Source organism: Mobula hypostoma, chromosome 5 (genome assembly GCF_963921235.1).
Source record: "Mobula hypostoma chromosome 5, sMobHyp1.1, whole genome shotgun sequence".
In the NCBI taxonomy this organism is placed as follows: Eukaryota; Metazoa; Chordata; class Chondrichthyes; order Myliobatiformes; family Myliobatidae; genus Mobula; species Mobula hypostoma.
In genome coordinates this window covers 21,336,995-21,359,768 of record NC_086101.1, presented here as the reverse complement: position 1 = coordinate 21,359,768, position 22,774 = coordinate 21,336,995, and the positions used below count along the sequence as shown (strand labels likewise).

Sequence of the window (22,774 nt, the reverse complement as noted above, 5' to 3'; positions counted from 1 at the left end):
AGAAAGTGAATCTCAGCGTTATTTATGGTGACATATATGTACTTTGACAATAAAATTACTTTGAACTTTGAACTAATGACTTGATCTGTACGCACCGTATGCAAGACAAGCTTTTCACTGAATCTCAGTACATATGAGAATACTAAACCAGTGCTGATTCCATCTGCCCTGGTCCCGGCAGGCTGTTGAATTGTAGATTGTGTTGCAACTGTTTGCATTCAGCCGAGGTGGGGGTGCTTGGCTGGGCTGCATAGGAGTGCACCGGGTGGGGAGTGGGAGGGTGTAGTCACTGTGACACTCCTCACTAGGTCATCAGCGCACACAGTGAGCTGGACCCCAGCCTCACAACCACTCCAGTACCTGCGCAGTGTGGCAGGAGTGCATTGCCAGTGGTATTTTCTTCCAGACAGGACCACACTGCACTCAATCCATGCACTGCAAGGCATTCTGTGGCACCCTGTTGCACGCAGATCTGACTACCTGCCGAGGGAGAGCACCCTGCTCATTGCGATGGCGGGGAAGCGAAGCTGGTGGAGGCAGGAGGAGGATTGGGGAGGGGGTGCGGGGAGAATGTGCAGCCTGTCGAATCCATGCTGACCACATTAGAGTATGTGCCACCTCAACCCTCCCAGCACCCTCGCCTCTGCCTCTTCACATCCCAGCCTCGCCTCCTGCAAGCTGTTCCCTGACTTCCGGCTGTGGTCCCACCCAGGATATCTCCCCACCCCTTTGTACCCATCGTCTAGACTTCCATTCTCCTGGTCAGGTGTCAGATCTCTCGGTGGGAGAGTATTTTGCAGGTAGTGACCACAACTCTATCTCCTTTACCACAGCACTGGAGAGGGATAGGAGCAGACAATTTGGGAAAACATTTAATTGGGGTAGGGGGAAATATGATGCTATTAGGCAGGAACTTGGCAGCATAAATTGGGAGCAGATGTTCTCAGGGAAATGCATGGCAGAAATGTGGCAAATGTTCAAGGAACATTTGCATGGATTTCTGCACTGGTATGTTCCACTGAGGCAGGGAAAGGATGATAGGGTTAAAGAACCACGGTGTACAAAAAATGTAGAAAATCTACTTGAGAAGTAAAGAAAAGCTTCCGAAAGGTTCAAGAAACTAGGTACTGTTAGAGCTCTAGAAAATTACCAGGTTGCTAGGAAGGAGCTTAAGAATGGAGAGCCAGAAGAGGCCATGAGAAGTTTTCGGTGAGTAGGATTAAGGAAAACCCCCAAAGCATTCTACAAGTATGTGAAGAGCAAGAGGATGAGCCGTGTGAGAATGGGACCAATCAGGTGTGACAGTGGAAATGTGTGCATGGAGTCAGAGGAGGTAGCGGAGGTACTTAATGAATACTTTGCTTCTGTGTTCACCGGGGAAAAAGACCTTGGCAATTGTGGGGATAACTTACAGTGGACTGAAACACTTGAGCATATATACATTAAGAAAGAGGATGTGCTGGAGCTTTTAAAAAGCATTGTTAGAAAAGTCACCAGGATCAGATGAGGTATACCCCAGGCTACCGTGGGAAGTGAGGGAGGAGATTTCTGAGCCGCTTGCAATGATCTTTGTGTCATCAATAGGGACAGGAGAAGTACCAGAGAATTGGAAGGTTGCAAATTGTTCCCTTGTTGAAGAAAGGGAGTAGAGATAACTCAGGAAATTATAAACAAGTGAGCCTGACTTCAGTGGTGGGCAAGTTGTTGGAGAAGATCCTGTGAGGCCGGATTTATGAGAATTTGGAGAGACATAATCTGATTAGGGATAGTCAGCATGGCTTTGTCAGGGGCAGATCGTGCCTTACAAGTCTGACTGAATTCTTTGAGGAGTAACAAAACACATAGATGAAGATAGAGCAGTGGGTGTAGCGTATATAGATTTCAGTAGGGCATTTGATAAGATTCCTCATGCAAGGCTCCTTCAGAAAGTAAGGAAGCATGGGATCCAAGGAGACTTTGCTTTGTGGATCCAGAATTGGCTTGCCCACAGAAGGCAAAGAGTGGTTGTAGACGGTTTATATTCTGCACGGAGGTCAGGGACCAGTGGTGTTCCACAAAAATCTGTTCTGGGACCCCTCCTCTTTGTGATTTTTATAAATGACCTGGATGAAGAAGTAAAAGGGTGGATTAGTAAGTTTGCTGATGACACAAAGGTTGAGGGTGCTGTAGATATTCTGGAGGGTTGTCAGAGGTTACAACGGGACATTGATAGGATGCAGAACTGGTCTGAGAAGTGGCAGATGGAGTTCAACCCAGATAAGTGTGAAATTTTGGTAGGTCAAATTTGAAGACAGAATATAATATAAATGGTAAGACTCTTGGCAGTGTGAAGGATCTGAGAGATCTTGGGGTCTGTGTCCATAGGACACTCAAAGCTGCCGCACAGGTTGACAGTGTTGTTAAGAAGGTGTATGGTGTGTTGGCCTTCGTCAACTATGGGACTGAGTTCAAGAGCCATGAGGTAATGTTACAGCTATATAAGACCTTGGTCAGACCCCACTTGGAGTACTGTGTTCAGTTCTAGTCACCTCACTACAGGAAGGATGTGGATACTATGGAGTATGGAGGAGAATTACAAGGATGTTGCCTGGATTGGAGGGCGTACCTTACGAGAATAGGTTGAGTGAACTTGGCCTTTTCTCCTTGGAGCAACAGAGGGTGAGAGGTGACCTGATAAATGTTTACAAGATGATGAGGGTCATTGATCATATGGATAACCAGAGGCTTTTTTTCCCAGGGCTAAAATGGCTAATACAAGGGGACATAGTTTTAATGTACTTGGAAATAGATACCGAGGGGATGTCAGGGGTACATTTTTCACACAGAGGGTGGTGGGTACATGGAATGCACTGCCAGTGATGGTGGTGGAAGCGGATCCAATAGGGTCTCTTAACTGATTCTTAGATACATGGGGCCTAGAAAAATAGAGGGCTATGTGCTAGGGAAATTCTAGGCAGTTTCTAGAGTAGGTTACATGGTCGACACAGCATTGTGAGCCGAAGGGCCTGGAAAGTGCTGTAGATTTCTACGTTCTATGTTCAATGTTCTATCCAGATGGCATTCCCATCCCTCTCTGTGAGGTTCAGTGCTCTGACAACCCTCCAGGTGGTTGTGTGATCCTCTGTGATCTCCCCCCACAGCATCTCCTTTCCGCCTCCAGACCAGCTGAGGTTTGGCAATGATGGACATGCTCAGCTGCCAATTGAAGGGGATTATTGTTGGGCAATGTCCTCTCCCCTGGGTCTTATGTCCAATCAGAAGTGGAAGGACACTTCAACCCCATCCACACCCCCTCCACCATGTCCACGCCTGGGATCGGGTGATTAGCAAAAAGCCACCGACTGCCCAGCGAGGGACTGGCCCCCCACGTTGCTCAGCAGTGACCGTCCTGTTCTTTCTGAGCAAGCTCCATCAACGGCCAGTGGAGGTGATCACTCCTGCCGGTGGTTCTCCAGCTGGTTTCCTGGCGGATTCCACACTAAATGCCCTGGACAGGTTCCAGTGACCTGACAGATCCAATTGTCCAGTGGTCCAAGAAAGCTCTCTCACCACTGGAACACCACTGGAGGATCCCTGGGAGCTCGTAGATCTCTGCCGTATGACATCCATCAACCAGGGAGCTAGTGGATCCCTGCTGCATGATCCCCCTAACCTGCTGTACAAGTGGCATGATTTCAGTGACCCAGTGAACACTGCATGATCCAGTTGCTATGTGGCCTGATCCCCACATGCCAGTGAGCCAGTAGATTACTACTGTGTGATTCGTATGACCCAGAAACCCAGCGGATCTCTGCTGCACGATCCCTGAGGTCCAACATAAACCAGTGCAGCACAGCAGAAGGACTCAATGGACTAGTTTAAATGAATGACACTCATAGATCCATCACCGGGTCACTGTTGTTTATTTCCCTCACAGGACACGACTGTCGCAATGCGTTCATAGTCTCTCACTTCCTCCCACGATAAGAAAACATTCAAACCATTGAGTTTGAGCCAGCTCTCAAGGCAAACCCATCAACCCTCTTCCCCCACTTACCTCCTTGTAACCTATTCCAACCCCCCCCCACCCCCAGGCCCTCGTCAACTACCCCACCCACACCCAGATTTCACCGACACACTAGTGGAAAGCTAGCCCACTGTCCTGCGCATCACTGGAATGCGCAGGAAACCAGCGTGTCCGGGGGGAACCCACGCGGTCACAAGGAGAACGTACCAGCTTCCACACACAGCCAGCGCCAGAGCTCTGGAACTGGAGGCAGTGAGCCCAGCATCTATGGCCCAACCCCAACTGCCCACGAGCCCAGTTGCCTGCAGGCCCACTCCAGGGTCTAGAAAGGGGTACAGGCCCAAACGGGTAAGGAACTAGTGGTGTGACTTCCTCATCCCAGAAGTTATTTCAGTGTCACCACTCACATCTGCAATTGAGTTGCCACCCTCAAATCAACAACATAAGAAGCAGGAGTAGGGGAGGCCATTTTGTACTTCCGGTCTATCTCATCGTTCATCAGATTCTCCCTCCCCCTCGGCACCATTCACCTGCGCTCGTCCCACTGTGCCCCCACCTCCCCGTTTGCTCCAGATTCCTCACACACACTGCAGATGTGTGGGATGGCAGGTTAATTCCTTCTGGGGCATGGCATTGAGGGGGTAGAATCTAGTGGGGGTATGAGGAGAATAAAATGAGATTGGTTTGAATAGATGCTCAAGAGTCAGCACAGAAGCGATGGGCCGAAAGGCACATACATGCTGTGTGACTCAATATCTACAACTTCATATGGACTACTGTTTATTGACGGGTGTGGGAGCATGCGTCACTCAACATCTTCCTGACCTCTCCTGCATTAAACTGAGCTCCCCCACAGTCCCCTCCATCCCTTAATTATCCAAAACTTTGACAATTGGCCCCACTCGAACAGCACACTGGGAGAGAGAATTCAAAGTGGAGAATTTCAAAGTTCAAAGTAAATTTATTATCAAAGTTACCATGTACTACCTTGAGATTCACTTTCATGCAGGTATTCATAGTGAAAAAGAAATGCAATTGAACTTACAAAACAAAAACTATATACAGTAAAACCAGACTGAGACTGACAAGCACTCAATATGCAAAAGAAGACAGAGTTCAAATCAAAAATGCTAATGAGAACAGGAGTTGTTAAGAGTTCGTTCCCATCTCATTCCAAAAAGGCTCCACGTATACCAGGCTCCAAACCCCTGATCCATTTGAGACATCTTCCACGCTGCCCGGGGTCTCTGTCAGATCTCCTCCCTCCCCACTCTCCCGGCGCCTGGAGGACAGGGTCCCAGCAGAGCCTATGGGTTTGAGATGCCAACCCCGTCTCAGCCAGCAATACCGCTTCTCCTTTCCAGGAACCAAGCTTGGCAAACAACAGCCTGTTTTTAACTATTCACCACTAGTCTGTCACAGGAAGCAGAAAGTGACAGACTGCTGGATGGTCTGGGAATCCAGGGATAATGAGAATGGAAAATGGGAGGGGGAGCGAGGCAGGAAACACGGCCACAATCCAGGTGACTGGTGGGGCAGGTTTGAGGGGGGGAGGGGGAGGGGGCTGAATAAATTACTTCCAACTTTCATTCCTGCTGTTGAGTCGCGTGTGTGTGGGTTTGTGGGCGAGGGAGGTGGAGGGCATGTCAGAGGAGGAATTGGAAGCATAGAAATTAGTCCCTCTAGAAGGCCTTTGATCCATGAAGTGAAAGAGGAAGTGTTGCTCCTCACTGGAAGACAGGACGGGGGGGCGGGGAGGGGTGCGGTTGGTGTGAGGGGAGTGAAAAGTGACAGAGGAAAGGTTGACAAAAGGTTCCTCATTAGGAAGTGGAGTTGGAACGGGGTGACTTCCAGTGACTTCCATCCTGAAACCGCAAGTGGGTCGGTGTACCTAGAGGGGAAAGGTCAGGCACAGAGGGGCTGATGGGAAGGTGCCTAGTGACAAATCAGCCAGCCTGGGGTGATATGGAGATCCACAGAAGACCTCTGCCCAGCCTCCGCCGGAGGGAGAACACCCTCTATGTGAGACCACCCACCCACCTTCCCCACCCAGCCCCTGGCAAAGCTTCCCACTCAAAAACCATCTCTGAATCGCCAGGGGGACACTGGTTTAGTGTTGGTCAGACAGGGGAGGTGCAGGATATCCCTTGACAGAGTGAGAGAAAGAAGAAAAGAGAGAGACAGTCATACAGAGAGAGACACACAGGAAGAAAGCAACAGTGACACAGAGAGGGAGGGAGGAGAGAGACAGAGGGGTGGGGGGAGTGTGTGACAGATAGAGATGAGGAAAGAGAAACAGAGGGACAGAGAGAGACAGCGGGAGAGAGAGACAGATAAACAAAGAGCCAAAGAGACAGACAGAGAGATATACGGGGAATTGAAAGAGAGTCTTTCAATGTGGGATGGGTGGTGATGGCTAGTGACTCAGTGACCCAGGAGAGGAAGTGGTGAGGGCCTGTACAGTCAGCAGAGGGGTGGGAAAAGTAAAGACAGGGGGTGGGGGAGGTTAGCGACGGTGGAGTGCAGGGAATGGTGGGTGACTGAGGCACAGACCGCGAACATGGCGGGGAGATCTGCCGGCGTCTCCAGGGGAGAGGCAAGGGGTCCCTACAGTCCTCCCCCAATCCCGACTATCCTGCTAACCCCGTTCCTCCCCTCTCCTGCATATCCTCCTCCCGCTCACCTGACCCAGTGGCCCCACCCACCCTTCTCCGCAGCACCAGGCCACAAACACTGCAACCTACAAAATGGAGGCAAACGCCATTTCGCGAGAGGAGGGGAGGAGACACAAGGACTGTTGTGGCGAGGCAAAGGGCAGCTATGTTCAAAGCTCTCCCAGTGAGGCAGTACATTCAGCCCCTCTGGCTGATCCTAGCTCTTTGCCCCAGCTTGCAGAGATCTTGCTCTGCTCCCACACACCCTACAACTGTCTCTCTATGTCAATCAAATCCAATTCCCTCCTCTTAACCCTGATTCTCTTTCTGCATTCCCCTCCCAAATTCTGGTCAGGCTTCTCCTCAGGGTCCTCCATGGTCCCATTGCAAGGTCAGGGAGGAGGGAAGCTCCTGTAGGGAAAGTACTCACCTCAGTTTGGGAGCGAGGGGTCCTCCGGTAGAGTTGGGCGTCTCATGGCTCCGATCCGGGTTCCAGCCCACCTGTGCCCGTGAGCAAGGGCAGGGGAGGGGATTGCGCCGGGTGGGGGGTAGGGGGTGTTGACGGGGCGAGCCAGCCGCCTTGCTCGCTCCCTTCCTGCAGCCGCCTTGCTCGCTCCCTTTCGCCGTCTCCCTCCCTCCCCCTCTATCTGTCGAGCCGCTCTCTGACTGCAGGAAGGAACGGAGTAGCCACTTCCGCCTCCTGTCAGGGCCTCGGGGCTGCGTCACAGGGCTGGGGTGGGAGGAGCGCAGGTTGTGGGCAGTGGGGGGATGTTGAGGAGACAGAGGCCGGGGGGAGGGGGGAGGAAGACTGGCAGGTGGGCACACTATAGCAGGAGCCAAGGCAACCGCTCAATCCTGAGTCACAGAGTCATACAGTGCAGAAACAGGCCCTTCATCCCATCTAGTTTATGCCGACCACAGCGTCCACCTTACAAGTCCCAGTTGCCTGCGTTCATCCTGTGACCCTCCAAACCCCTTCGCCTCACGTACCAATCCAAGTGCCTCTTAAATGGTGTAATTGTACCTGCTTCAACCACTTCCTCTGGCAGGTACCTCTCAGATCTCTTTTAAATCTCTTTCCTCTTCACTTGAGTCTGCACCCTTTAGTTTTGGGCTCCCCAACCCTGGGGAAAAGTCTATCACTTTCTACTTTAACCACACACACCTCATGCTTTTATAATCTTTTATGAGGTCACCCTTTATTCTCCCACCCTCCAGAGAATAAAGATCCAGTGTGGTCTCCCTTTATGTATAATTCAGGATCTCTAGTCCAGGCAGCCTCCTTGTAAATTTCTTCTGCACCCTCTCCAGCTTGACCGTGTCTTTCCTTTAACAGGGTGACCAAAGCTGCACATAATACTCCAAGTGCAGCCTCACCTGTCACAGTGGGGGGCGTTGATGGCGGACCCAAATACAAGACACAGACACTGAACAAGGAACAGGACTTGACTAGAGTAGGGATGTGACAGGATACAGACAAGGAGCAGGGACAAGAGCACAGACTTGGGCTTGGACACCGAGCCAGAGACTGGACAAGGACCCAGAACCTGGGTCTTGCCTCGGGCTCGAGCCCCAGAACCAGGCAAGGACATGACATGACTGCAGGACTGGAGGCTAGGGTCTTGAGGCTTGAGGCTTGGAGACTGGCTTGGGGTCTTGAGGCTTGAGGCTTGGAGACTGGCTTGGGGTCTTGAGGCATGAGGCTTGGAGATGGGCTTGGGGTCTTGGGTCTTGAGGCTGCAGGCTGGGGTCTTGGGTCTTGGAATGCGGAGGCTGATAACTGGGAGGCTGGAGCTCGGAGACAGACTGGGAACTGTACATCAACATGGAGCCGGGACTTTTCCTTCAAAAAGCTGGGACTCATCTTTAACACGACACCAACATGAGACTGGGCAGTACATAGACATAGAGCCAGGACTTATACTTAGACAAGCCGGGACTCAACTTCATCTCCACACCAAGGTGGGACAGGAACATCCGTCAGGTAACAGCAGAACGGCCGGACTTACCCAACAGAGGCAAGGACAAGACAAGACAAGCCAGGTTCCCCTGCAGGGCAATGGTAGAATGGCCTGACTTACCCCATGGAGGCGAGGACAAACAAGACAGGTCTCCCCGCAGGGCAACGGCAGAATGGCCTGACTTTCCCCACGGAGGCGAGGACAAGACAGATCCCCCTGCAGGGCAACAGCAGAACAGCCTGACTTACCCCACAGAGGCAAGGACAAGGCAAGACAGATCCCCCCGCAGGGCAACGGCAGAACGGCCTGACTTACCCCACAGAGGCAAGGACAAGAAGAAACAAACAGTGAAGAACAACAGACAGTTCCATCTCTGCACTGGCGATTGAACTAGACAGTGGTGCAGGCGAGGTGTCCAGGCAGAGAGTCAGGCGAGGGGGGAAAAGACAAGGTGGGGAACAGTCAGTCTAGCAGGGAATCCCTGGTTTGCAGAGGTATTTATATCTCAGCCCCAATATGAGAATCATGTGCCTACAACAGAAACTGAGGAAAACCAGAAACCCTGGAATAAGGAGCTATGGACCGGACCGTGAACTGGAATACGGGCTTCACGGACCGGACCATGACATCACCAGAGACTTGCATAACTGCAACATAATGTTTCTTCTCTGAAACTCTGTGCCCTGACTGATGAAGGCCAGCACGCCTTCTTCACCATGCTGTCCAGTTGCATGGCCACTTTCACCACTACCTGTTGCCTCAGTTCCACTACACTCGTCCGGTGCTGCGCCATTCACTGTATAAGTCCTACCCTGATTTGAATGTCCAAAATGTATCACCTCACACTTATCTAAGTTGCAATGCATTTGCCACTCCTCAGCCCATCTCTGTAGCTGATCAAGATCTCTTTGCAGTTCATTGTAACCTGCTTCACTATCAATAAGACTCCCCAACTTAGTATCATAAAACCATAAGATACAGGAGCAGAACTAGACCATTGGGCCCATTGAGACTGCTCTGCCATTTCACCATGGCTGATCCATTTTTCCTCTCAGCCCCAGTGTCCTACCTTCTCCTGCCTTATCCCTTCATGCCCCAAACAAACAAGAATTTATTGAGCTCTGTCTTAAATACACACAAAAACTTGGATCCCACAGCTGCCTGTACAAATAATTCCATAGATTCACCACTCTCTGGCTAAAGAAATTCCTCTTTGTCTCCATTCTAAAAGGCACCTCTCTATTCTGAGCCTGTGTCCTCTGGTCTTTGACTCTCCCACCATAGAAACATCTCCACATCCAATCTATCAAGGCCTTTTACCTTGTTGTGGATAGGTTTACAGACGGTACATTCTAGTGAATACAGACCCAGAGACATCTAACACTCTTCATATGACGTTAAAAAGTGGAATCATTTTCATCAGCGACATACACAAATCGTCAACTGTACTCTTTTCCATTGATACTGCCTGGCCTGCTGAGTTCCTCCAGCATTTTGTGTGTGTTGCCCAGATTTTTAGCATCTACAGATTTTGTCCTGTTTGTTATAATTTTCCTGAACCTCTTTTGAACCCTCTCCAGTTTCTGCACATCCTTTCTAAGATAAAGGGCCCAAAAGTGCTCACAGTACCAAGTGAGGTCTCACCAGCACTTCATAAAGTCTCAACATTACATCTTTGCTTTTATATTCTAGTCCTCATGAAATGAATTCTGACTTCTCAGTTGCCTTCCTCACCACAGACTCAACCTGCAAATTAATCCTCAGGGAATCCTGCACAAGATTCTCAAATCCCTTTGTGCCACAGTTTTTGCATTTTCTCTCCATTTAGAAAGTAGTCACCCCTTTCACTTACTCTACCAAAGTGCAAGACCATACACATCTTGATACTGTATTCTATCTGCCACTTCTTTGCCCTCTTTTTTAATATGCATGTCCTTCTATAGCCTCTCTACCTCTTCAAAACTAAATGCTTCTCCACTTATCTTCATATTGTCTGCAATTTTTGCAACAAAGCCATCAAATCTGTTATCCAGATCATTGCATACTGAATAATGTAAAAAGAATCGGTCCCAACACAGACACCCCCTGTGGAACACCACTAGTCACCGGCAGCCAAACAGAAAAGGCTCCCTTTGTTCCCACTCTTTGCCTCCTGCCAATCATCAACTACTTTATCCATTTTAGAATCTTTCCTCTAATACCATGGGCTCTTAACTTGTTAACCAACACCATGTGTGGCACCTCGACAAAAGCATTCTGAAAATCCAAGTACACACCATCAGCCAACTCTCCTTTGTCTATCCTGCTTGTTAATTCTTCAAAGAATTCCAACAGATTTGTCAGGCAAGATTTTCCATTGAGGAACATGTTGATTGTGGCCTATTTGATCATGTGCTTCCAAATACTCAAAAACCACACCCTTAACAATTGACTTCAACATCTTCCTAACCACTAAGATCAGACTACTGTAACTGGCCTATAATTTCCCTTCTTCTGCTTCTCTCCCTTCTTGAAGAGTGCATTTTTTGCAATTTTCATTTGCAATTTTCCAGTCTTCGAGTACCATTTCAGAATCTAGTGATTCTTGAAAGTTCATTACTAATACCTCCGCAATCTCTTCACCCACCTCTTTCAGAACCCTGGGGTGTACACTATCTGGTCCAGGTGACCTATCCACCTTCAAACCATTCAGTTTCCCAAGAACCCTCTCCCTAGTATGGTAACTTCACACGCTTCGTGACTCCTGACACCTAGAACTTCCACTGTACTGCTAGTGTCTTCCACAGTGGAGACTGATGCAAAATACTTAGTCTGTTCATCTGTTATTTCCTTTTCCCCCATTACTACCTCTCCAGCATTATCTTCCAATGGTCCAATATTCACTCTTGCCTCTCTTTTACACTTTGTGTATCTGAAGAAACTTTTGGTATCCTCTTTAATACTGTTGGCCAGCATACTTTCATATTCCATCTTTAACTTCTTAATGACTTTGTAATTGCCTTTTGTTGTTATTTAAAAGCTTCCCAATCCCCTGACTTCTCTCTGTTTTTTTTTTCTCTATTGTATGTCCTCTCTTTTGGTTTTATCTTAGCTTTGACTTCTTGTTAGCCACAGCTGTGTCAGCTTGCCTTTAGAATACTTCTTCCTCTTTGGGATGTATCTATCCTGTTCCTTCTGAATTGCTTCCAGAAATTGCTTGCTCTGCTCTTATCCCTGCCAGCGGTCTCTTCCAATCATTTCTGGCCAACTCCTCTCTCATGCCTTTGTAATTCCCTTCACTCCACTGTAATACCGATACATGTGACTTTAGCTTCTCCTTCTCAAATTGCAGGGTGAATTCATTCATATTATGATCACTTTCCCCTGAGGGCTCTTTTACCTTAAGATCTCTAATCAATTCCAGTTGATTGCACGACACCCAATCCAGAATTGTTGACCCCTAGTGCACTCAACCATGAGCTTCTCTAAAAAGCCATTGTGTTGGCATTCTAGAAACTCCTCCTCTTGTATCCAGCGCTAACCTGATTTTCCCAATCTACCTGCTTATTGAAATCCCCATGACTAGTTTAACACTGTCTTTTGGGCATGCATTTTCGATCTCCCATTGTAATTTGTAAGCCACAGTCTTACTACTGTTTGGGGGCCATATGCAATTCCCATAAGGGTATTTTTGCCCTTGCAGTTCCTTAGCTCTATTTACAATGATTAAACACCTTCCAACCCTATGTCACCTCTTTCTAATGATTTGATTTCATTTTTTACTAACAGAACAATGCCACCCCTTTGCCTTCCTGCCTGTCCCTTTGAATCAATGTGTATCTTTGGACGTTAAGCTCCCAGCTATAATCTTCTTTCGGCCATGATTCAGTGATGCCTGCAACATCATACTTACCAATCTGTAACTGTGCTGCAAGTTCAACGGCCTTGTTCTATATTGATTATGGGGAGCAAGGACATGGCAGACCAATTGAATAATTACTTTGGTTCTGTCTTCACTAAGGAGGACATAAATAATCTTCCAGAAATAGTAAGGGACAGAGGGTCCAGTGAGATGGAGGAACTGAGCGAAATACATGTTAGTAGGGAAGTGGTGTTAGGTAAATTGAAGGGATTGAAGGCAGATAAATCCCCAGGGCCAGATGGTCTGCATCCCAGAGTGCTTAAGGAAGTGGCCCAAGAAATAGTGGATGCATTAGTGATAATTTTTCAAAACTCGTTAGATTCTGGACTAGTTCCTGAGGATTGGAGGGTGGCTAATGTAACCCCACTTTTTAAAAAAGGAGGGAGAGAGAAACCGGGGAATTATAGGCCGGTTAGCCTAACGTCGGTGGTGGGGAAACTGCTGGAGTCAGTTATCAAGGATGTGATAACAGCACATTTGGAAAGCGGTGAAATGATCGGACAAAGTCAGCATGGATTTGTGAAAGGAAAATCATGTCTGACGAATCTCATAGAATTTTTTGAGGATGTAACTAGTAGAGTGGATAGGGGAGAACCAGTGGATGTGGTATATTTGGATTTTCAAAAGGCTTTTGACAAGGTCCCACACAGGAGATTAGTGTGCAAACTTAAAGCACACGGTATTGGGGGTAAGGTATTGGTGTGGGTGGAGAATTGGTTAGCAGACAGGAAGCAAAGAGTGGGAATAAACGGGACCTTTTCAGAATGGCAGGCAGTGACTAGTGGGGTACCGCAAGGCTCAGTGCTGGGACCCCAGTTGTTTACAATATATATTAATGACTTGGATGAGGGAATTAAATGCAACATCTCCAAGTTTGCGGATGACACGAAGCTGGGTGGCAGTGTTAGCAGTGAGGAGGATGCTAAGAGGATGCAGGGTGACTTGGATAGGTTGGGTGAGTGGGCAAACTCATGGCAGATGCAATTTAATGTGGATAAATGTGAAGTTATCCACTTTGGTGGCAAAAATAGGAAAACAGATTATTATCTGAATGGTGGCCGATTAGGAAAAGGGGAGGTGCAACGAGACCTGGGTGTCATTATACACCAGTCATTGAAAGTGGGCATGCAGGTACAGCAGGCGGTGAAAAAGGCGAACGGTATGCTGGCATTTATAGCGAGAGGATTCGAGTACAGGAGCAGGGAGGTACTACTGCAGTTGTACAAGGCCTTGGTGAGACCACACCTGGAGTATTGTGTGCAGTTTTGGTCCCCTAATCTGAGGAAAGACATCTTTGCCATAGAGGGAGTACAAAGAAGGTTCACCAGATTGATTCCTGGGATGGCAGGTCTTTCATATGAAGAAAGACTGGATGAACTGGGCTTGTACTCGTTGGAATTTAGAAGATTGAGGGGGGATCTGATTGAAACGTATAAGATCCTAAAGGGATTGGACAGGCTAGATGCGGGAAGATTGTTCCCGATGTTGGGGAGGTCTAGAACGAGGGGTCACAGTTTGAGGATAGAGGGGAAGCCTTTTAGGACCGAGGTTAGGAAAAACTTCTTCACACAGAGAGTGGTGAATCTGTGGAATTCTCTGCCACAGCAAACTGTTGAGGCCAGTTCATTAGCTATGTTTAAAAGGAAGTTAGATATGGCCCTTGTGGCTACAGGGGTCAGGGGGTATGGAGGGAAGGCTGGGTTCTGAGTTGGATGATCAGCCATGATCATAATAAATGGCGGTGCAGGCTCGAAGGGCCGAATGGCCTACTCCTGCACCTATTTTCTATGTTTCTATGTTTCTATATACTGCACACTTTGAAATATAACACCTTTCATCCTGTATTCATTCTTTTTGATTTTGTCCACCTTTTACATTGCAGCTCATCCTGTTGACTGCAATTTTGCCCAAGCATCGGCCTCTCCTTGCTTGGAGACTCACTACAAACTCCAAGGCTGAGTACAAAGTAAATAGCAGGATACTTGGTAGTGTGGAGGAGCAGAGAGATCTCCGGGCACATGTCCACAGATCCCTGAAAGTTGCCTCACGGGTAGATAGGGTAGTTAAGAAAGCTTATGGGGTGTTAGCTTTCATAAGTCGAGGGATAGAGTTTAAGAGTCATGATGTAATGATGCAGCTCTATAAAACTCTGGTTAGGCCACACTTGGAGTACTGTGTCCAGTTCTGGTTGCCTCACTATAGGAAGGATGTGGAAAGGGTACAGCGGAGATTTGCCAGGATGCTGCCTGGTTTAGAAAGTATGCATTATGATCTGAGATTAAGGGAGCTAGGGCTTTACTCTTTGGAGAGAAGGAGGATGAGAGGAGACATGATAGAGGTGTACAAGATATTATGAGGAATAGATAGCGTGGATAGCCAGCGCCTCTTCCCCAGGGCACCATTGCTGAACACAAGAGGACATGGCTTTAATGTAATGGGTGGGAAGTTCAAGGGGGATATTAGAGGAAGGTTTTTTACTCAGAGAGTGGTTTATGTGTGGAATGCACTGCCTGAGTCAGTGGTGGAGGCAGATACACTAGTGAAGTTTAAGAGACTACTAGACAGGTATATGGAGGAATTTAAGATGGGGGCTTATATGGGAGGTAGGGTTTGAGGGTCGGCACAACATTGTGGGCCAAAGGGCCTGTACTGTGCTGTACTATTCTATGTTCTATGTACACATTGCCACTGTTTGTAAATCAACTCCCTCATCCTCAGCACTATCACTCCAGTTCCCATCCCCCTTCCAAATTACTTTAATGAGTATCGTTAGTATCATGAGCAACCTTGTTAATTGTTCCATGTACGTTCATATCCAAATCATTAACAGACATATCGAGTAACAGGGGTCCCAATACCGACCCCTGGGACACCCATTAGTCATAGGCTTCTTATTAGACAATTGACTTCAACCAGCACCCTCTGCTTCTTATCATTGAGTCCATTTTGAATCCACCTCTCTAGCTGTCTCAGATCTCATGCAACCTAACTTTCCAGATCATGCTACCATGTGAGACCTTGTCAAGGGCCTTACTAAGGACCATGCAGAAAGCATTATCTGCACTGCCTTCATCCTTCCCCTTAGTTACCTCTTTGTAAAACTCCAAAAGATTTGTTGGATGACCACTCATGCACAAAACCATGCTGACTATTCCTGATCAAGCCTTGACTATCTAAGTGATGGTAGACCTTGTCCATCATAATTCCCTTCAGTAGCTTCCCTACAACAGAACTCATACTCATTGGACTCTGATCCCTAGCCTGCCCTTGCTACCATTCTTATACAATGGACCAACCCCTTCCCCCTTCACTGACTCCCCTCACAGACCTCCCCTTACTTCCCCCCACTTCAGTAACAATCCTCACCCCTCACTGACACCCCCCACCTCGACACCGTCTCCTCTCTGGGTCTCAGAGTCACCTTTGGGACCATCCCTGAGGGTTTCCTTCCCAACTCATACCCTGCAGAAATTCAGTGTTATACGATTTTTATATTATTTTTCTCTCCCCTTCCCCTCTCTCTCTCTCTCTCTCTGCTCCTCTCACTCGTTACCTTCATCCTTGTCACCCTCTCTGCCCTTGACTGTCCTCTCTCCCCATCTCCCTCTCTTCCCTCGTCTTTCCTTCCTCTCCCCCAAACTTTCTTCCTTCTATTTGTCTCCTTCCTCATCCCAAATTTCTCACTTGTCTCTCCTTCCTTCTCTCTCTCTTCCCCTTTCTCTTTGTCCTCTCCCCCTTCCACTTTCTCTTTTCCCCATTTTTTCACTTTCTCCTCTGCACTTTATCTCTTCTCTCTCCCATCTCATCTCTCCCTCCTTCCTTCTTTCTCTCCATTCCACCCCTTTTCTCTCACCCATACCCCCCTCTCGCTCCCTCACTCAACCTCACACAACCTCCTCCCCCATCACTTTCGCTTCCCTCTCTTCCTCCCCCCCCCCCACCTCTTCAATTGAGCGCCGGACTGTCGGACTGGTTACTGCCTGGATGGCGGAGGGTACTGCCCCGACATCGGGGACGAGTAGGGATCACTGTTCCACCCCAGTGTCGCTGAACTTTGCCCAGCACTTGTGTCCCCGACAGAATCCCCAGCCGTTTGCTTCCTAGGCACAAACAGCGGACTTTCCGAGCGGCGCCAGTTAAGTTACTTCAAAGCCCGAGAGGTGTGAGAGTGTGAAGTATTTGCAGCCCGAGAGCGATAGCGATCTCGGCTCTACCTCCTTCCATACCACTTCCTCTTCCCTCCTCCATCACCCCAGCTCCTTTCTCTTTCCCTTTCACTCATGTATTTATTCAGGCTGTGTCCACTGGGAGATCCTGCTTTCTCTGGCGGACAGAGCATAGGTGTTCAGCAAAACGATCTCCCAGTCTGCGTCGGGTCTCGCCAATATATGGATCGATCTCATCTCTCATCCACTTGCTCGCTCGCTCGCCCTCTCCTCTCTCTCACCGCCCACCTCCTCCTCACCGCCACTCCCCACCCCTTCCCCTCATTCATCCCACATCGTCCCGTGACGGAAGGTGTTGAAGCTGTGCGCTGCCGCTAGCAGCCGACGGAGCTTCGATCTCCCGGGAGCTGATAGGCTGCGGGCGGGATGTGAGTGGGGCCTTTGAGCGTTGTGGTTTTCCTGCCTTCGAAGTCCCCGACTTCGTTAAAAACAACAAGACACTTCGCCTCGCAGCAGGCCGTTCACCTCTAAAGGGCTCTGAGTTTTTCCGACGATTCCTTCAAATCGCAGAGGGATTGTTGGTAAACTGGAGGGCAGGGGGTTGGTGCTAGAATGGCCTGTTGTGGCATGAGCGGCGGGGTGTGCGGCTCTGATCAGAACCAACAAATGCACTCAAAAACTTCTATAGTTGTGCCATGGAGAGCATTCTGACAGGCTGCATCACTATCTGGTATGGAGGGGCCGAAAAACGCTGCAAAAGGTTATAAATCTTATCAGCTCCATCTTGGTACCAGCCTACAAAGTACCCAGGACATCTTCAGGGAGCGGTGTCTCAGAAAGGCAGCGTCCGTTATTAAGGACCTCCAGCACCCAGGGCATGCCTTTTTCTCACTGTTACCATCAGGTAGGAGATACAGAAGCCTGAAGGCACACACTCAATGATTCAGGAACAATTTCTTCCCCTCTGCCTTCCGATTCCTAAATGGACATTGAAGCTTTGGACACTACCTCACTTTCTTTTAATATACAGTATTTCTGTTTTTGTATGTTCTTAATCGATTCAATATACGTAATTGATTTACTTGTTTATTTATTATTATTTTTTTCTCTCGCTAGATTATGTATTTCATTGAACTGCTGCTGCTAAGTTAATAAATTTCACGTCACATGCCGGTGATAATAAACCTGATTCTGATTCTCTCATCTGGACCCTTGTCCCCGCCTCTCCTGTTCCAGCCCCGCAATCGTCCCGTGCGGCAGAGACAAGCGGGGTTGAGGAGGGCTTCAACGGGACATGGAGAGTTGATGAGGGGGCTGGGACGTGGCGGGGGGGATTCGTAACTCACAGGGTTGTAAAGCAAGCCCTTCGGCCCGTCGGGTCTGCCGATGTCCATTTGTGAGCCTCGGCACTGGCTACCAGAGCTCCGAACTTAGGGGCTCCCTCCCTGCTCTTCCCCCGCACATCCTCCTACCAATATGAGACCTGTCAACGGCGCTTTTAACATTCAAGTTTTAAAGTGCAAGACCGCATTTCTGCAAATCAGATCACTTGGCTATCCTTCTCCGGCCTGCATACAGGCAGAGGTTAAAGAGCAAAGCTCCAAAGATTAAAACAGCAAAGAGGGGTCACGTGAGGCAGAGGAGCGGCTTCGACTCAGTGGACGGGTCCGTGTTCAGGGACTCACCCAAAGGCTCTGAATGTGCATACCACGTTTGTAACGGACTTTGTTGAAACATCTGTAGACGAGCGTGTCCCCTTAAAATCATTCAGAATCTTCCCCAGTCACAAGCTCTGGATGAGTTCTGCAGTCTGCTGAGAGCCTGATCCGAGGCATGGTGACACAGCCTCTGATCACCAGTCTAGTGAACCAGGCATGATATCCAGAAAGCCTTCTCGCAGGCGAGGTGGCAATTCCAGAATAAACTTGCATTACCGAAGGATGCCTGACAGTTGATGCGGGGCTTGAATGCTATCGCCTCTTTTAAAGTAAAATCAAGCGACATAGGTGACAGCAGGACTTCGTTTCCAGACGAGCTCAATGCTTTTCTTTGCTTGCTTTGACCGGTAAAACATGGAGGAGCCATCAAGATCTCCCACAGTCCCTGACAACCCTATGATTTCAGTCTCTGAGGCTGACGTGCGAACAGCCTCAGGAAGGTGAACCCACGAAAAACACCCGGCCCAGATGAGGAACCTGGCCGAGTATTAAATCCCGCGCTGATCAACTGGCTGGAGTGTTCACTGAGATCTTTTACTTCTCACTTTGGCAGTCTGAGGTACCCACCTGTTTCATGCAGGCTTGAAATATACCGGTGCCTAAGAAGAACGTAGTAACCTGCTTCAATGACTATCATCCAGTTGCACTTACACTCACTGTGATGAAGTATTTCGAGAGGTTGGTGGTGAAACATTATCAGCTCCTGCCTGAGAAGAGACAAAGATCTGCTCCAATTTGCCTACAGGAGCAACAGGTCCACAGCAGATGCCATCTCATTGAATCCTCAGTCAGCCCTGGAACGTCTGGACAGCAAAGATACATACATCAGAATGCACCTTATCACCTACAGCTCAGCATTCAATACCATCATCCCCTCAATAAGCTCCAAGACCTTGACCTTGCAATTGGATCTTCAATTTTCTCACTTGTAGACCCCATTCAGTTCAGATTGGCAACAACACCACAATCTCCATCAACACAGGTGCGCCAGAAGGCTGTGTGCTTAGCCCCCTGCTCTGCTCACTTTACACTTATCACTGTGAGGCTAAGCACAGCCCTAGTGCCATATCCAGGTTTGCTGAAGACACGAATGTCGTTGGTTGAATCAAAGGTGGTGATATATCAGCATATAGAAGGGAGATTGGAAATCTGACTGAGTGATGCCATGCAAATAATCTCTTACTCAATGTTAGCAAGACCAAGGAGCTGATTATTGACTTCAGGAAAAGGAAACCAGAGGTCGATGAACCAGTCCTCATCAGAGGATCAGAGGTGGAGAGGGTCAGCCACTTCAAATTCTTCAGTGTTATTATTTTGGAGGACCAGTCCTGGGCCCAGCACGTAACTGCAGTTATGAAGGAAGCACCAGTTGTGTCTCTGCTTGCTTAGGAGCTTGCAAAGATTCCACACGACATCTAAAAAATTGACAAACTTCTACAGATGTGTAGTGGAGAGTATATTGACTGGCTACATCACAGCCTGGTATGGAAACACCATAAGACCATAAGCCAAAGGAGCAGAAGTCGGCCATTCGGCCCATCGAGTCTGCTCCGCCATTTTATCATGAGCTGATCCATTCTCCCATTTAGTCCCACTCCCCCGCCTTCTCACCGTAACCTTTGATGCCCTGGCTACTCAGATACCTATCAATCTCTGCCTTAAATACACTCAGTGACTTGGCCTCCACTACCGCCCGTGGCAACAAATTCCACAGATTCACCACCCTCTGGCTAAAAAGATTTCTTCGCATCTCTGTTCTGAAAGGGCGCCCTTCAATCCTTAAATCATGCCGTCTCATACTAGACTCCCCCATCATGGGAAACAATTTTGCTACATCCACTCTGTCCACGCCTTTCAACATTACACCAATGCCCTTCAACGGAAAATCATACAAAAAAAGTAGTGACTATGGCCCAGTCCATCACCAGTAAAGCCCTCCACCATTGAGCATGTCTACGTGAATATATATGTTACTATATGTTAATATATATGTTTATGTATGTTAATATGTTTATGTCAATAAAATATAATTCAAAAATGCATTTAGTATGCAGTACAGTACAGTATACAGTAAACAGCTCACTGTTGTAGTAATGAGACCACAGTGGTCTCAGGTTTATCATTAGTCTCACGGCCTGGGAGAAGAAGCTGTTACCCACCCTGGCAGTCCTGGTCCAGATGCTACTGTACCTCCTTCCTGATGGTAGAGGGTCAAAGAGATTGTGGGATGGGTGGTAGGGTCTACAACAATACTTTGGATCCTTTGTATACTGTGCTCCCAGTAAATGTCACAAATAGTGGGGAGAGACCCCAGTGATCCTCTCAGAGTCAAGGCTATGCATGAGGACACAGCATTTCATGATGAGCAGGAGAGCAGGTCTGACACAAGGAAAAGCGTAAGGTCTTAAATGATGCCTTACCTTTCTCTAGGCCCAGTTACTGGGTTCCTATTGCTGAGCACTGTGTTCCTGTACCTGGACACTGCATTACTGTACCTAGCCACTGTGTTCCCATACCTGGACACTGCGTTCCAGTACCTGAACATTGTGTTCCTGTATCTAGGCACTGCATTCCTGTACACAATCACGGTGTTCCTGTCCCCAGCACTGTGTCCCTGTACCCATTCACTGTGTTCCTGTTCCCAGGCACTGTGTCCCTGTACCTGGGTACTGTGTTCCTGTACCTGGGCACCGTGTTCCTGTACACAGTCACAGTGTCCCTCTACCTGGGCACTGTGTCCCTGTACCCAGGCACCACATTCCTGTACACAGCCACAGTGTCTCTCTACCTGGGCACTGTGTTCCTGTACCTGGGTACTGCTCCTATACCCAGGCACTGTGTCCCTATACCTGAGCACAATATTCCTGTACCAAGGCATTGTATTCCTGTACTCAATGTCTGTGTCCTCCATTATTTTATGATTGTTACTCTGAGTTTAAATCCCTTTGCAGATTTTCCAATCCTGTGCAGTGGACCTTCATGTACATTTTCCCAGGACAGTGTGTGTGTGTGTGTGTGTGTGTGTGTGTGTGTGTGTGTGTGTGCGTGTGTGTGTGTGTGTGTGTGTGTGCGTGTGTGTGTGTGTGTGTGTGTGCTTGCCCAAAACTTCAACTGTTTATTCCCCTTTGTAGATACTGCCTAACTTGCTGAGTTTTCCAGTGTGTGAAGTTCCAGATTTCCAGTATCTGCTGAATCTCTGTGTCTCTGGGGCTGTGTACCTGTCTCTTAAATACTGCACAAATGATTGTTGGAGGAGCGAATATGAACGACCTTGATGCGTGGAAAGAGGACGTATTTGTTGGGAAACAGGCATGCCGATTGCCATTTTTAAAATTTCCGATCTATATTTTCATGAATAATGCATATTTTTGAAACACAAAAAAGACCTGACAACAAATATACTGCAAGTCCCTTGAAATGAGGCCAGCATCCTTCTGGGCTTCCCCCTGACTTGATACCGGTGTACGTTGGCTTCCTGACCTCTGTGCTGCAACTTTCTCTGACCTTTTCTCCATTTAAATAATACTCTTCTGTTCGTTCTTCAAAAATTAACACTTTCACGTTTTCCCTCGTTATATGCCATTTGCCAGCCTTTTGCCACTTCCCAGTCCTATCGCTATCTGTCTGCAAATTGTTCGGGTCCTCCCTGTAACTTGTAGCCCTCTCTGTCTGTGGGGTTTGGGTGGGGAGCTGGGGAAGTGGGGGGGGGAGGGGCAGAGAGCGAGATGGGCTCTCTGAGAGAAATAAACTCGCTGATTTACGAGAGTGAGGAATAGAGTGGAAACAGGGGAACAAGGGAGGGGGAGAGGAGAATATATCAGGTGGCTGGGCAAGAGTGTGGTGTGTGTGTGAGTGTGTGTGTGTGTGTGTGTGTGTGTGTGTGTGTGTGTGTGTGTGTGTGTGTGTGTGTGTGTGTGGCTGGTAGGGGGATGTTGGCGAGGGAACGTGGGGAGTCCGGCTCACATTGTCTCTTCTCGCTCTGCCTCATTGGTGCAGGGTGATGTCATGACAGAAACATTCAGAAAGAGCGGCCGCTAGGTGGCAGCAGGGCTGCACTCACAACCACACACACACTCAGACACTCACACAAGCGCTCTCTCTCTCTCCCACAGACACTGACACATCTCACACACGCGATTACACAAGTACAATCACATACAGATACAAGCATGTATACAGACACACTCACCCTGAGACTCATTCACATACACTCACAAGCACTCTCATAATAACATGCGTCACACTCAAACACACACAATGCACACAGTAAACACACACACACACACACACACACACACAATCAAAACACTTACAGGGTTACATACACTGACATAGTATGTAGTTGTGTATGTGTGTGTTTTGTTTTTG

General features: G+C 48.3%; 1 protein-coding gene across 1 annotated transcript in view; it reads right to left on the bottom strand.

The window, feature by feature from the left end:
- The window catches only part of LOC134346665 (uncharacterized), a 41,808-nt gene extending 34,487 nt beyond the window's left edge, over positions 1-7,321 (bottom strand). The window contains exon 1 of the mRNA XM_063048159.1: positions 7,091-7,321. The gene's annotated coding sequence lies outside the window, so the exon portion shown is untranslated. The remainder of the gene's footprint in view (positions 1-7,090) is intronic.
- Positions 7,322-22,774: the final 15,453 nt, after the last annotated feature.